Consider the following 12,273-nt stretch of genomic DNA (forward strand, 5'->3'; position numbering starts at 1 on the left):
CCTCCGAGAAACGGCCTACACACAGATGACACGAACCTTTTGATCAACAAGCTTCCAAAGAGATACAGATTTATTCTCCACAATCAGCAAGGAAGCTGCACTCAATTTTTTTTCTTTAGTACAGTTAAAAATAAAAGGAGGGGGAGGAGGGGGAGGAGGAGGAGGAGGAGGAAGAGGAGGAGGAGGAGGAGGAGAATCCTATAAAATTATGATGGGACAGGCTTCCTTTAGGGAAATGAGTAGAAAAACATATGCAAGGAAACCCCAGGAAGATGCACAGAAATTGATCCCCAAAAGTTAATCACAAGAGACCCCAGTTTAAGCAGAAAGCACTTTGGGTTTTTCCTCTTGGATGATAGATCCCCCCTTTTTCTTTTAAATCTCATTGATCTCTAGACTCATAACAATGTTAGGCGTCTATTGTCACTCCAGGGTTTTTCATCTTCGTGTAATTTTACAGACCGGCTCGGAGAATCCCTGCACTAGAGGGAATTATTTGGATTCCTGTTTCACAGCTGAAGAAACTGAAGAAGAGAAGCAAAGAGCTTCCCACTGAGACACAGAAAGAGCCTGTTTGAGGGGCTCAGTCTTCCGGGTTTCAGAGTTCAAACGCCCACTCAGAACACTACAACAGGAGAACAAGACGGCCTTCTAAATCTCGCATGAAATGCTGGATCTTGTTATTCTCTTTATATAATGCACTAGCATATATTCGCATGGGCAGAAACGGCAACGGCAGAGAAATGTGATCAAAAAGTACCTATATCCAATTTGGTCTTATTCTGCATAATTGGATCTGATTGAAGAAATACACTGGAACCTTGCTTCTCCAACTTAATTTGTTCCGGAAGGTTGTTCGAGAAGTGATCTGTTCGAGAACCAAATCATTTTTCCCCATTAGAAATAATGTAAATTGAATTCATTTGTTCCAGTCCCCCAAATGATTCCCTGTTTTAACCTGTCTTATATACAGTACATGTCTAATGGAACGTTTAATCTACACACAAACACTTTCTAAATGTATTGAACCACCCCCTACCATCCTTAAACAAATCATGTTCAGCACCCATTCCAGGGGTGTCTTTCAGGAGGTCAGCATGCGGCATACTCGCTTTTCCACATATCACTGCCTCTGAAATGCTGTCACTGGCTAACTGCTTTTCATTTTTCCAAAACAGCAACCGTTTTTCTGCCTCTTCAATTACCTGTGATCATTGTTTCATTCACACCTTTAGCAACATTAGCACTCTTGATGGCCTCTTTGTTTTAAAATTGTGCTAATCATGCATTTGGCCAGCAACAAATACAAAAAAAAGCCCACAAAAATATCCACAGCACAATTTCCTGAGATGTTAACCAGGCAAAGTGTCACTGTACACTGACTCATACTGGGGCGTTCTCTTCTTTGTGGCCTGAGAGATTCTTTTTGTCATGCTGAAGTATCAGCATGAAGGGTTGTCCACTTGAGAACCTATAAAATTATGATGGGACAGGCTTCCTTTAGGGAAATGAGTAGAAAAACATATGCAAGGAAACCCCAGGAAGATGCACAGAAATTGATCCCCAAAAGTTAATCACAAGAGACCCCAGTTTAAGCAGAAAGCACTTTGGGTTTTTCCTCTTGGATGATAGATCCCCCCTTTTTCTTTTAAATCTCATTGATCTCTAGACTCATAACAATGTTAGGCGTCTATTGTCACTCCAGGGTTTTTCATCTTCGTGTAATTTTACAGACCGGCTCGGAGAATCCCTGCACTAGAGGGAATTATTTGGATTCCTGTTTCACAGCTGAAGAAACTGAAGAAGAGAAGCAAAGAGCTTCCCACTGAGACACAGAAAGAGCCTGTTTGAGGGGCTCAGTCTTCCGGGTTTCAGAGTTCAAACGCCCACTCAGAACACTACAACAGGAGAACAAGACGGCCTTCTAAATCTCGCATGAAATGCTGGATCTTGTTATTCTCTTTATATAATGCACTAGCATATATTCGCATGGGCAGAAACGGCAACGGCAGAGAAATGTGATCAAAAAGTACCTATATCCAATTTGGTCTTATTCTGCATAATTGGATCTGATTGAAGAAATACACTGGAACCTTGCTTCTCCAACTTAATTTGTTCCGGAAGGTTGTTCGAGAAGTGATCTGTTCGAGAACCAAATCATTTTTCCCCATTAGAAATAATGTAAATTGAATTCATTTGTTCCAGTCCCCCAAATGATTCCCTGTTTTAACCTGTCTTATATACAGTACATGTCTAATGGAACGTTTAATCTACACACAAACACTTTCTAAATGTATTGAACCACCCCCTACCATCCTTAAACAAATCATGTTCAGCACCCATTCCAGGGGTGTCTTTCAGGAGGTCAGCATGCGGCATACTCGCTTTTCCACATATCACTGCCTCTGAAATGCTGTCACTGGCTAACTGCTTTTCATTTTTCCAAAACAGCAACCGTTTTTCTGCCTCTTCAATTACCTGTGATCATTGTTTCATTCACACCTTTAGCAACATTAGCACTCTTGATGGCCTCTTTGTTTTAAAATTGTGCTAATCATGCATTTGGCCAGCAACAAATACAAAAAAAAGCCCACAAAAATATCCACAGCACAATTTCCTGAGATGTTAACCAGGCAAAGTGTCACTGTACACTGACTCATACTGGGGCGTTCTCTTCTTTGTGGCCTGAGAGATTCTTTTTGTCATGCTGAAGTATCAGCATGAAGGGTTGTCCACTTGAGAACCCAAGTTAACCAGCACATTTTTTTTCCATGAACAACTTGGTCAAGAACCAAATTGTTCCAGATGGGAGACATTTAAGAACCAAGGTTTGACTATACAGTCATTCTCTCCTGCCACAAACATAAGCTAAACCCTTGGTGCCAGATATATCTAAATTCTTCCACTTTATTGTATTTTTTAAAATATATTTTTATTGATTTCAGAGAGGAAGGGAGAAGGAGAGAGAGATAGAAACATCAATGATGAGAGAGAACAGTCAATCGACTGCCTCCTGCACGCCCCACATTGGGGACTGAGCCAGCAACCCAGGCATGTGCCCTGACCAGGAATCAAACCATGACCTCCTGGTTCATAGGTCAGTACTCAACCATTGAGCCACGCCGGCTGGGCTCTGTTATATATTTGATAGTAGCTTGTTCTCATAATCTGAAAAAGAAATCATTTGGACACGGTTGAACCACATACCAAAATTCCTCTTAGAAGATGTGGCTTTTAGTAGAGGTAGCAAAAGCTTTTTGCTCACTAAAAAGATCTATGCTTCCTGGGCATCTAAGTTCACCAAGATCTCCAGCCTAAATATGGAAACTTTACTTCACATGCAGAAAAAACCCTAATGGTCATTTGTTAATCCTGCTGGAGGCAAACAAGAGTAGTAAAAAAGAGGTAGGTAAAAAGCCAGGAAAGCCTGTTTCTAGTCTTGGTAGGTAGCAATAATAGTCATAGCATCGACCATTTAGTGAGCACTTCACATGCATTTTCTGATTGATCCTACAACAACTTTTTGAGTTAGATATGATCGCTTCCATTTTACAGAGGGGAAAAATGAAGTTCAGAGGGGCAAAGTAACTCACTCATGATGACATTTAGTGCCCGTGTGGTTGAACAGGTTATCTTTGGAAATCAGACAGGCGTGGGAGTCTCAAACACATTTAGGAGTTGTAGAGTAACCAACTGTCGCAGTTTGCTTAGACTTAGGGGTTTCTTGGGAGGCAGGAATTTCATTGCAAACGGGGATGGTTGCTCACCCTGCAAACTGTGTAACCTTAAAGAAAGTCCCCCGACCCCCTTTCTGGACCAGAATGATCTCTGGAGTGCTAACGTCCGATTTCTTTCTCTGCAGGGTGACATAGAGGCATCTCTCTCATCATAACCCCAGGATCTGTAGTGTCACTGCCTTTACTCTTCCCTTCTTTATGACTGAGTCCTCCTGGTTTCTTCTGGAAAGCACCCTCTGACTAAGGCTACACAGCTCCCATAGAACACACAGCAACAGCTTTCCATTGAACAGGCCTGGGCATGATAACCTCCATTGGCCTCTGCCTGAACAGTTTAATAGCAAAGGAGACTGCACACTGATCACATCCACTCAACCTCTCAGCCTCTGTTTGCCCATCAAAATGGGAATAATAAAAATCACATCTCACACGGTGAGTGGGAATCAAGTGAGATCAAGGATATAAAAGTGCTTCTATAAACCATAGAGAAATACAAAAAGGCACCCCATGCCGCCTTTATCAGGGTGTGGGCACACAACTCACAAAACCATCTGGACCTAGCCCAGAGTCTATGCTTACCCCCACAGTCTTAGCCCGCACAGGACCTAACTTGCATGGGCTGCTGAATGTGTGATTTTATATCCCAAAGGCTCTTATTTTAGCCACAATTTCAGCTGTTTCCTGGTCATAAACAAGAAGCAGGAAACTCACTCTACACAAGATTGGAAGTGGAGATCAGGAGAGCAAGGATGGGAATCACTCAAACCCTGGGACATTACTTAAAAGGTTTAGAAGAGAAAGAAAACTAAGTCCTTATGGTACACAATTGTCTAATCCCTGAAACTGGCAAAGTTGTCTAAACCCAGTCTAATTCATGGAGCTATTTCTGAGGATCAAAGAGACATGAATGTGAGTATCTTTCAAAAGCAGGTAAAATAATCTACAAAGTACTAGGTATGCTTATGGATATGGATATAGATGGCACAGATATATTACAGTATATACAGTGCAGTGTTCTTATTTTTCAATGTTCTTATTTTGAGAATATGAGGAGCCAGAGAGGATTAGCAACTTGCCTAAGAGCATACAGCCAAGAAACACAATGAAAAGTCAAATCCCTTGATATTCAGCCAGTGCTCATGAATCATAGGGATTGCCTTACTTTGGGATCCCTCAGAGCAAACTGTAAGGCAAGGATTCGAGCGCAAGTGGCTTATTTGGGCAGTAATTTCAGGGACCACTGGTTGGGCAATGAGAAGTGAGATAGGGAAGAGAAGAAACTGATCAAACAAATTTCTACCACGAAAAACTGGGGTGTCATTCTGCTGGGGAACTCTGGGAAATAGCATAGATCATGCATCTTAGAGTTATTCCACCTAAGGGACAAGAAGGCAGGGGTATTTTCCAATCAGTCATTGGGTGACAATTGCTGGGGGGAGTGGTAATCCCCCTGTCACTTACAGCACTCAGGTAGAATGGGCTCCAGTGACCAGAGAATGCCCTTAGGCAAAGAGTCAGGGGATTTGATAATTGAAAATTAAGCTAGCATGCCCAACAGTGGTATCAGCTGAGGGACACCAGCAGGTCCAGACAGCATCTATGACTGCTACCTTGGTTGTCCATTAGTCTAATGTATGAGAGAATGATGGAATTCTCTCTACTACTATATTCCATTGCAATATAAACCTTATTAAGGCAAGATTTTTATTTTTTATCTATTTTGTTCATTGCCAAATCCTCAAGGCCTAAAACGGTCATGAGACATATATCCACTTAGTAAATATTGGTTGAATGAATGAATAACATCCCTGACCATTGGCCAATCTTTTCTCCTTGAATGCTCCTTCAGTGGGGAGTTACTCGGGATGAGTTAAGGCAGCTGGGTTGTTTGTTGAACCATTCTCTAATAGAAAGTTCTTCGTGACACCAACTACCTATGTGCTTCCCTGTATCACTTATCCTGTGGCTCTAATTTTTTTAGGGGTTCAGGGGGACCAAATTGGAATAAATTTAATGCTCTGTTCCACTTGATAGTCCTTCAAATATTTTTGGGTATCTGTGTGTGCCTGGTTTCCACAGCTGTCCTCTTCTGATCTGGCTTTTAGATTTTTCACTGTCCTGGTAATAGGAAAGACATGTGGGGAAGCCAGCTCTGCCACTCTTAAGGGAAGTGATCTTGGGTAAACTTCTTCCCCTAAAGATTATATATAACCTGCCTGGTTTGGCTCAATGGATAGAGCATCAGTCTGTGGACTGAAGGGTTCCAGGTTCAATTCCAGTCAAGGGCACATGCCTGGGTTGTGGGCTTGATCCCCAGTAGGGGGCGTGCAGGAGGCAACCAATCAATGATTCTCTCTCATCATTGATGTTTCTATCTCTCTCTCCCTCTCTCTTCTTCTCTGAAATCAATTTTTAAAAATGTATATTTTAAAAAAGAATATATATGAGATTAATAAAAACTACCTGTCAGGGCTGGTGTGAAGGTTAACTAAGACTAGAGGCAACTATAGGTAAAGTCCTAGCCAGTGTCTGGTACATGGAAGGCCCCCACAAAGGTGAGTTCCTTTCGGCAGCCTCTGGCTGTGCTCCAGCTTAACAATACAAGGTTTAGAGATGACATCGATATGTTGGCCTTCCCATGCATCTCAAATACAAAATGCAGAAGGATTCCTCACTCTATATTCCTCACTCTGAGATGGTTAAAAACTTGCTGGAGTCTCTCAGTTCATGACAGAGTCAGGGCTAGAGAGCAACTCTATTAACACACTCTAAGAGTGCAATCGCTTTTTAGGCAACCCCATAGCAATATTTTCTTATTGAGCTTCTACACCTAACACCCAAGGTCATTTTTGTGTGGACTAATCGACTATACCATGCATTGGGTACAATTGACTTTTTGAAACAAAGTGTAGTTCTTTCCATTGATACCTGTTTGATTTCTTCTTTAGTAATACCCTCTTTCCACTATACCACACCTGCCTTTACAACAGACAGGACTACCCTAAAGGACTTTATCGTGCCTCCCTTATCTCCTGGTTCGCATTCTCATTTGATGGTATGTCCTCCAAAGATGAGCAGGAGACCAAGGAGATGGAAATCCAACTGCCACAGCTGCTCTTTTAAACCTCCTACACGAGGAAAGAAAGGAAACCTGTTAGCCTGCTGGTTGGTACTAAAAAATGAGCATAACCTTATCCAAAGTCTTCTCCGCCCCTAATTCCACAGATACAAAAGAAGTAGTAGTTTAGCAAATGGACACAAGTAATGGGAGGAGAATTGTCAAGCACAAGCTCTATAGAGTATCAAAAATCAGCCCAGGCAAGTCACAAAAGTGCTGGACTAAAGGTTGAAGAGTTGTTTTCTGACTGCCATGAACTAGCTGTGGGACTTTAGCCAGTTTTTTAACCTCATTAGCATTCAGGTTTTTTGTCTATAGAATGAAGAGAGTAAGCGAGCTAAAAAACAAACAAGCAAACAAACAACCCTTAATAAACTTTAGTCCATTCAGACAATAGAATATTATTTAGCACTGAAAAGAAATGAGTGATCAAGCCGTGAAAACACATGGAGGAAATTTAAATGCATTACTAAGTGAAAGAAGCCAGTCTGAAAAGCCTACATACTGTATGATTCCAATTATAGGACATTTTGGAGAAGGCAAAACTATGGAGACTGTAAAAAAAAAAAAATCAGAGGTTGCCAAGGGTTAAGGGGAAAGGAGGGATGAATAGGCAGAGCACCGAGGATTTTCAGGGCAGTTAAACTATTCTGTATGATACTATAATGGTAGGTACATGTCATTATGTATTTGTTAAAATCCTTAGAATGTACAATATCAAGAGTGAACTCTAATGTAAAAAAAAAAAAAAATCCCACCCTACATGTGTTAAATAAAAGCCACACGTGCCTGCCCGGGGTGGCTCAGTGGTTGAGGGTCAACCCATGCACCAAGGGTTGCAGGTTCCATCCCCAGTAGGGGGTGTGCAGAAAGCAGCTGACCCATATTTCTTTCTCTCCCTTCTTCCTCTCCCTTCCTCTCTAAAAAAAAAATCAATAAAAACACTTTTTTTTTAAAAAAAAAAAAAAGCCCCACGCATGTCCTATCACTCAATTCCCACAAGCAGACTTTGTTGTCACCTTCATTTTACACATGAGAAAACTGAGGGGGGAACCCCGAGTGCCCAAGATGAGACTTGAACCTAGATCTTTTGACCACAAGTTCAGGGCTCTTTGCTTTTCACCATACTGCTAGGTCTCCAATCCTGTAAAATTTTCTTGGAAATGAAATTGTACCGATTCCGTGTCTAGAATGGAAGGACGCTCCCTGTAAACCTTTTCATTTGTTTTCCGCTTTTTATAGTTGATGCAGTTTACGTGGAAGGCCGTAAAACAGAATGATTAAGAGTAAGGACTTTCTGAGTCACTTATTAGCTATGTAACCTCAGGCAAGTTAACATCTCTGAGCCTCAGGAATGTTGTAAGGACTGTGGGAAACTGCACACCAAGTGGTTAGCACAGTGCGTGGCATAAATGAGGCAAAAGAAGGCTGTGTTACTATCACTCATGAGTGTGTTGTGTAGGCAGCACAACCTGGTGGCTCAAAGTGTGGAGACCCTGGATTCAAATCCTGGCTGTTTTCCTTGAGCAAACTACTTACCCTCTCTGTGCTTTAGTGTTTTTGTCTGCGTAAGGGGATGATCGTAACAGCATCTACCTTGTAGGAATAAGCTAATGCGTTTAAGATGCTTAGATCAGTGCTTGGCAGGCACGAGGCTCTCGTGCATGCTAGCTATTGAGATCATCCTTCTTCCTTTCTTTCAGCAAATCTCAACCCATAGTTGCAACCAATTGCCAGACCATATTCCCATTTGTTTGAAACCCACACCAAAGGAGTCAGCTCTCGTGATGATCTCCCCACCTCCGCTCGGGTTCAGATCCCATCTGTTCCCATGAACGTGCTGCAGTTGTCCCCGCCACCTGTGCACATTGCCGGCACCAGCAAGCAGCCCACCAGCAAGGGCTCTGGGTGGACAGCAAAGGTTGGCAAGGCTAACCTGAGCCAGCAGGGCCCTTTGGCGTCAGAGTGACCAACTAGAGCTCCCTGGCCCCCTGCGGGGAGTAGAGAGAAAAGTGTTCCCAGCGAGAGTGCTCCTCTTCAAGGCTCCATCGAGAGCGCGCCCGGAGGGTGATGCACCGCACTGCATAGTTACAGCAATTCTGAGGACCTCGATCTTCTGTTCCACCCCCTTTGGAAGCCCCCGCTGCTGATCCTCTGGCTCTTCTTGCTCCCCATTTTTGGTTCCTGCTTAGAGTGCATGTTTTCTGCTCTGCAAATGCACTCAGTGCCTCTGGGAAAGCCCCAAAGCTCATTCCTTCAGCCTCTCAGACACAAAACATACCTTACCAACATGTGTCTTTTCATTGTCAAAAAACACAGGATGGAAAGTCTGGGGCAGATGGTTTAAAGGAAGCCCCAGTCAACAGTGCCAATTACACAATAGCATCCATACCGAGGCAGGAGCTAAAACGAAGCGCTTCTTCAGGCGCTTGCTGTGGTTTATGCATGTGTTGCACACCCATCTTGCACGCTGGTTGGAAGCATCTAGAACATGGTGCCACAAACCCCTGAGGTTATCAGGGGCTAAGCAAAACCATCTTCCTGAAACATCTATTTTATCTGAAGAAAGCTAGAATAAAACCTTACTTTTATATTAAGAATATATAATACAGTTGACCCTTGAACAACACGCATTTGAACTATACGGGTCTCCTTATATGCTGATTTTTTTCAATACATACAGTCTGCCCTTTCTATCCAGGGGTTTCACATCTGCTGATTCAACCAACTGCAGATAGAAAACAGTATTTTGGCATTCCAAACCAAGATTGGAAACTACTGTTGGTTGAATCCACAGATGTGAAGGGCCAATTTTAGGGTCAAAGGTTATAGATGGATTTTCAACCATGCAGTGAGGTGCCCGTCATGCCCACATTGTTCAAGAGGCAACTGTATATTTAATGTGAATATGACATAATTAATGAATCACAACTCATAGCTTGAATGAATTTTTTTGATAAAACACAGGATCTGGTAGTAATTTTGCATTTCCAGGATGTTCATTCCCCCCTCTGCCATAAGGGATGTTTCTATGGGAAAGTTTTGCAAACAGTTGGGCCTAAGTCATGGGATGAAGTGCACGAGAGAGGACAGAATAATACAGAGGACGCAGCACTGGGTGTGGGGTCCAGCGACCTGCGTGTGGGCTGGGCCTCTGTCACCTTCTCGCTGTGTGACCTCATGGTCAAACAGGGATGTTAATCCTTGTCCTGTCTGCCGGCCAGGGCTGCTGCGAGAAGCAAACGAGACACTGCGTGTGAAAAAACTAGTGTTCCACAAATGTAAGTTATTATGATTCAGCCTTGTTGTTTTTGGAAAGCTTGTTTCATTTTATATATCACATGTATTCTCCACTCCACCCTCTCTCCCCACCTCCCCACAGTCAGATCAAACGTGTTTGCCTTTCTCTTCAGAGTGAGGAACCTCTGATCTGACAAAAAAAGAAATGAAGTCACCGGGCTTGCTCTCGCCCAGTTTTACGTCCGGGCCCCGGGAGAAGCACGCTCCCTGCAAGGCTGAGCTGCCCAGGCCCCCTCACCCGTGCCGAGGGGAAGCGAGACAGAGCACAGCAGTCACCACTGTCTGAATTTCATTATGCAGGGCTCCAGACAAGCAGAGGGGAAAAGTGCAAAGGAGCGGGTCAGCGTCTGAAATGTGAGAGGGGCAGCAGTCTCTGAAGTGTATGGGAACAGGAGGAAACTTAATACTGCTCCAAAGGGGCGAGGGAGCATTGCATCATATGAAAATAATCGCAAGTGGTCAGCGGAGCTTGGGGGTTAGGGGAGGCGGCCTTGCCCACTGACCTGCTTGCAGAAGGACGGTGATTCTGTTCTGTGGCCTTCCAGCGTGAATGTGCAGGGAACACGCGGCTAGTACATTGCTCTGGGTGCTCACAGGGACTAGAGATTGGACTCGGGGCCTAAGAAACCAGGTTCGACGGGAGTGATGCTGGGGGTGGAGCAGGCAGTCTGAATCAAAACCAGAGTTCTGAGAGAGAGCCCCAGAGTTTGGAACTGGAGAGAATGAGTTCGGATAATCAACAAATTAATCATAATTACTATCTATTGAGCACTTAATGTGTCTTAAGTGTACCCTTCACTTAATCTTCACAATAACCCTATAGATAATCATCCCCACTGTCTATACACAAAGAAACCGAGGCTCAATGAGTTAAGGGACTTTTCCGGGGCACACAGCTAGTAAGTGGCAGAGCCAGAGTCTGAATCCAGATGTGAGCGACTCTAGGTTTCTTGATTCCCAACTCTCTATTCCCTCTCAAAATGGGAAGTGGAGCCATAGCTGGGAATTAAATGGAAACAGATTAAAATAGAAGCATGATGGGAACAAGGAAGGAAGGTCTGGATTTCTTCCATGTTGGTGACTTTTTTTTTCCGAGGCTGGGGGAGCATGAGTGTGGTTTCCTCTGTGCATTTGTAATGTAAGAGTTGGCCACCTTTCCCAAGTAGGTAACCCATGGCTGGACTTCAGGTTTTCTATGGGGCTGGGTGAGGATGGAGCTGTAGCCACTGTAGGAAGCAGTGCAGAAGAAGCAAGCAAGGCCGTAGGGAAAGAGGGCATGAGAGACATGAACGGACTTCCTGTCACTGATGATTTTTGCCATTGGTACTTTTATCAGTTATCTATTTCCATAATAATGTGTGTAACAAACATCCCAATATTTATTATTTCACGCATTTAAGAGCTGGCTGAGCAGCTCTGCTGACGTGGGTCAGGTTCAGATCATGTGGGCTAGGCTTGCCCATGTGTCTGCCACCAGGTGGAAGGTCGGCTGGGGATGGCTGATCTAGGATGGCCTCAGCTGGAATGACAGCTCGGCTCCACGTGGTGTCTCATGTCTCAGCAGGCTAATTTCTCTTATGATGAAGGCAGGGGAACAAGAGAGGGTAGAAGTGTTCTACTACATCTTAGATACACCCTCCCTCTTGCCACATTCTACTGGCAAATAAGTCACAAGACAGCCCAGATTCAAGGGGTAGGGAAATAGACTCCATCTCTTGATGGCTGGCAGGGTCACCTTGCAAAGTACTTGAAGAATTGCAGACATATTTTGCAGTCAGTCTACCACAGGATTCAATCCCCAAAGTAGATGAAAAGCAGTGACATTTCCCAGAATTCTGGGCCTTGCCCGCTTCCCTGCCTTTTGTCCACTAAGTGCTATTTACTTGCCCAATCTTTCTGTGTCTTCTTAGCACTAGACTGGGGAGAGACATGCAATGACTCTAGATTTAGGCAGATAAAAGAATGCCTTCTTTTTTTAGGGGATACTAAAATTCAGACTGCTTACCCACTGACTTCATCTTTCTAGTTTTTATAACTAAGAAAGTTGCAATGGAGAGTCTACTTAAACTTTCTCAGTGAGCCATCCCAGCCTAGCCATACGTGTATGGGAATGCTGTT

The 12,273-nt window shown here is 43.6% G+C and overlaps 1 long non-coding RNA gene across 1 annotated transcript; it reads right to left on the bottom strand.

Annotated features, from left to right (window-relative positions):
- Positions 1–2,272: 2,272 nt before the first annotated feature.
- LOC106728134 lies at positions 2,273–2,714 on the bottom strand. Its single transcript, XR_001364390.1, has 3 exons — positions 2,595–2,714; positions 2,401–2,403; positions 2,273–2,283 (listed from the first exon to the last, which is right to left on the bottom strand). It is a non-coding gene; the product is annotated as an uncharacterized LOC106728134 (long non-coding RNA).
- Positions 2,715–12,273: the final 9,559 nt, after the last annotated feature.

Source organism: Myotis brandtii, unplaced genomic scaffold (assembly GCF_000412655.1).
Source record: "Myotis brandtii unplaced genomic scaffold, ASM41265v1 scaffold540, whole genome shotgun sequence".
Taxonomy (NCBI): Eukaryota; Metazoa; Chordata; class Mammalia; order Chiroptera; family Vespertilionidae; genus Myotis; species Myotis brandtii.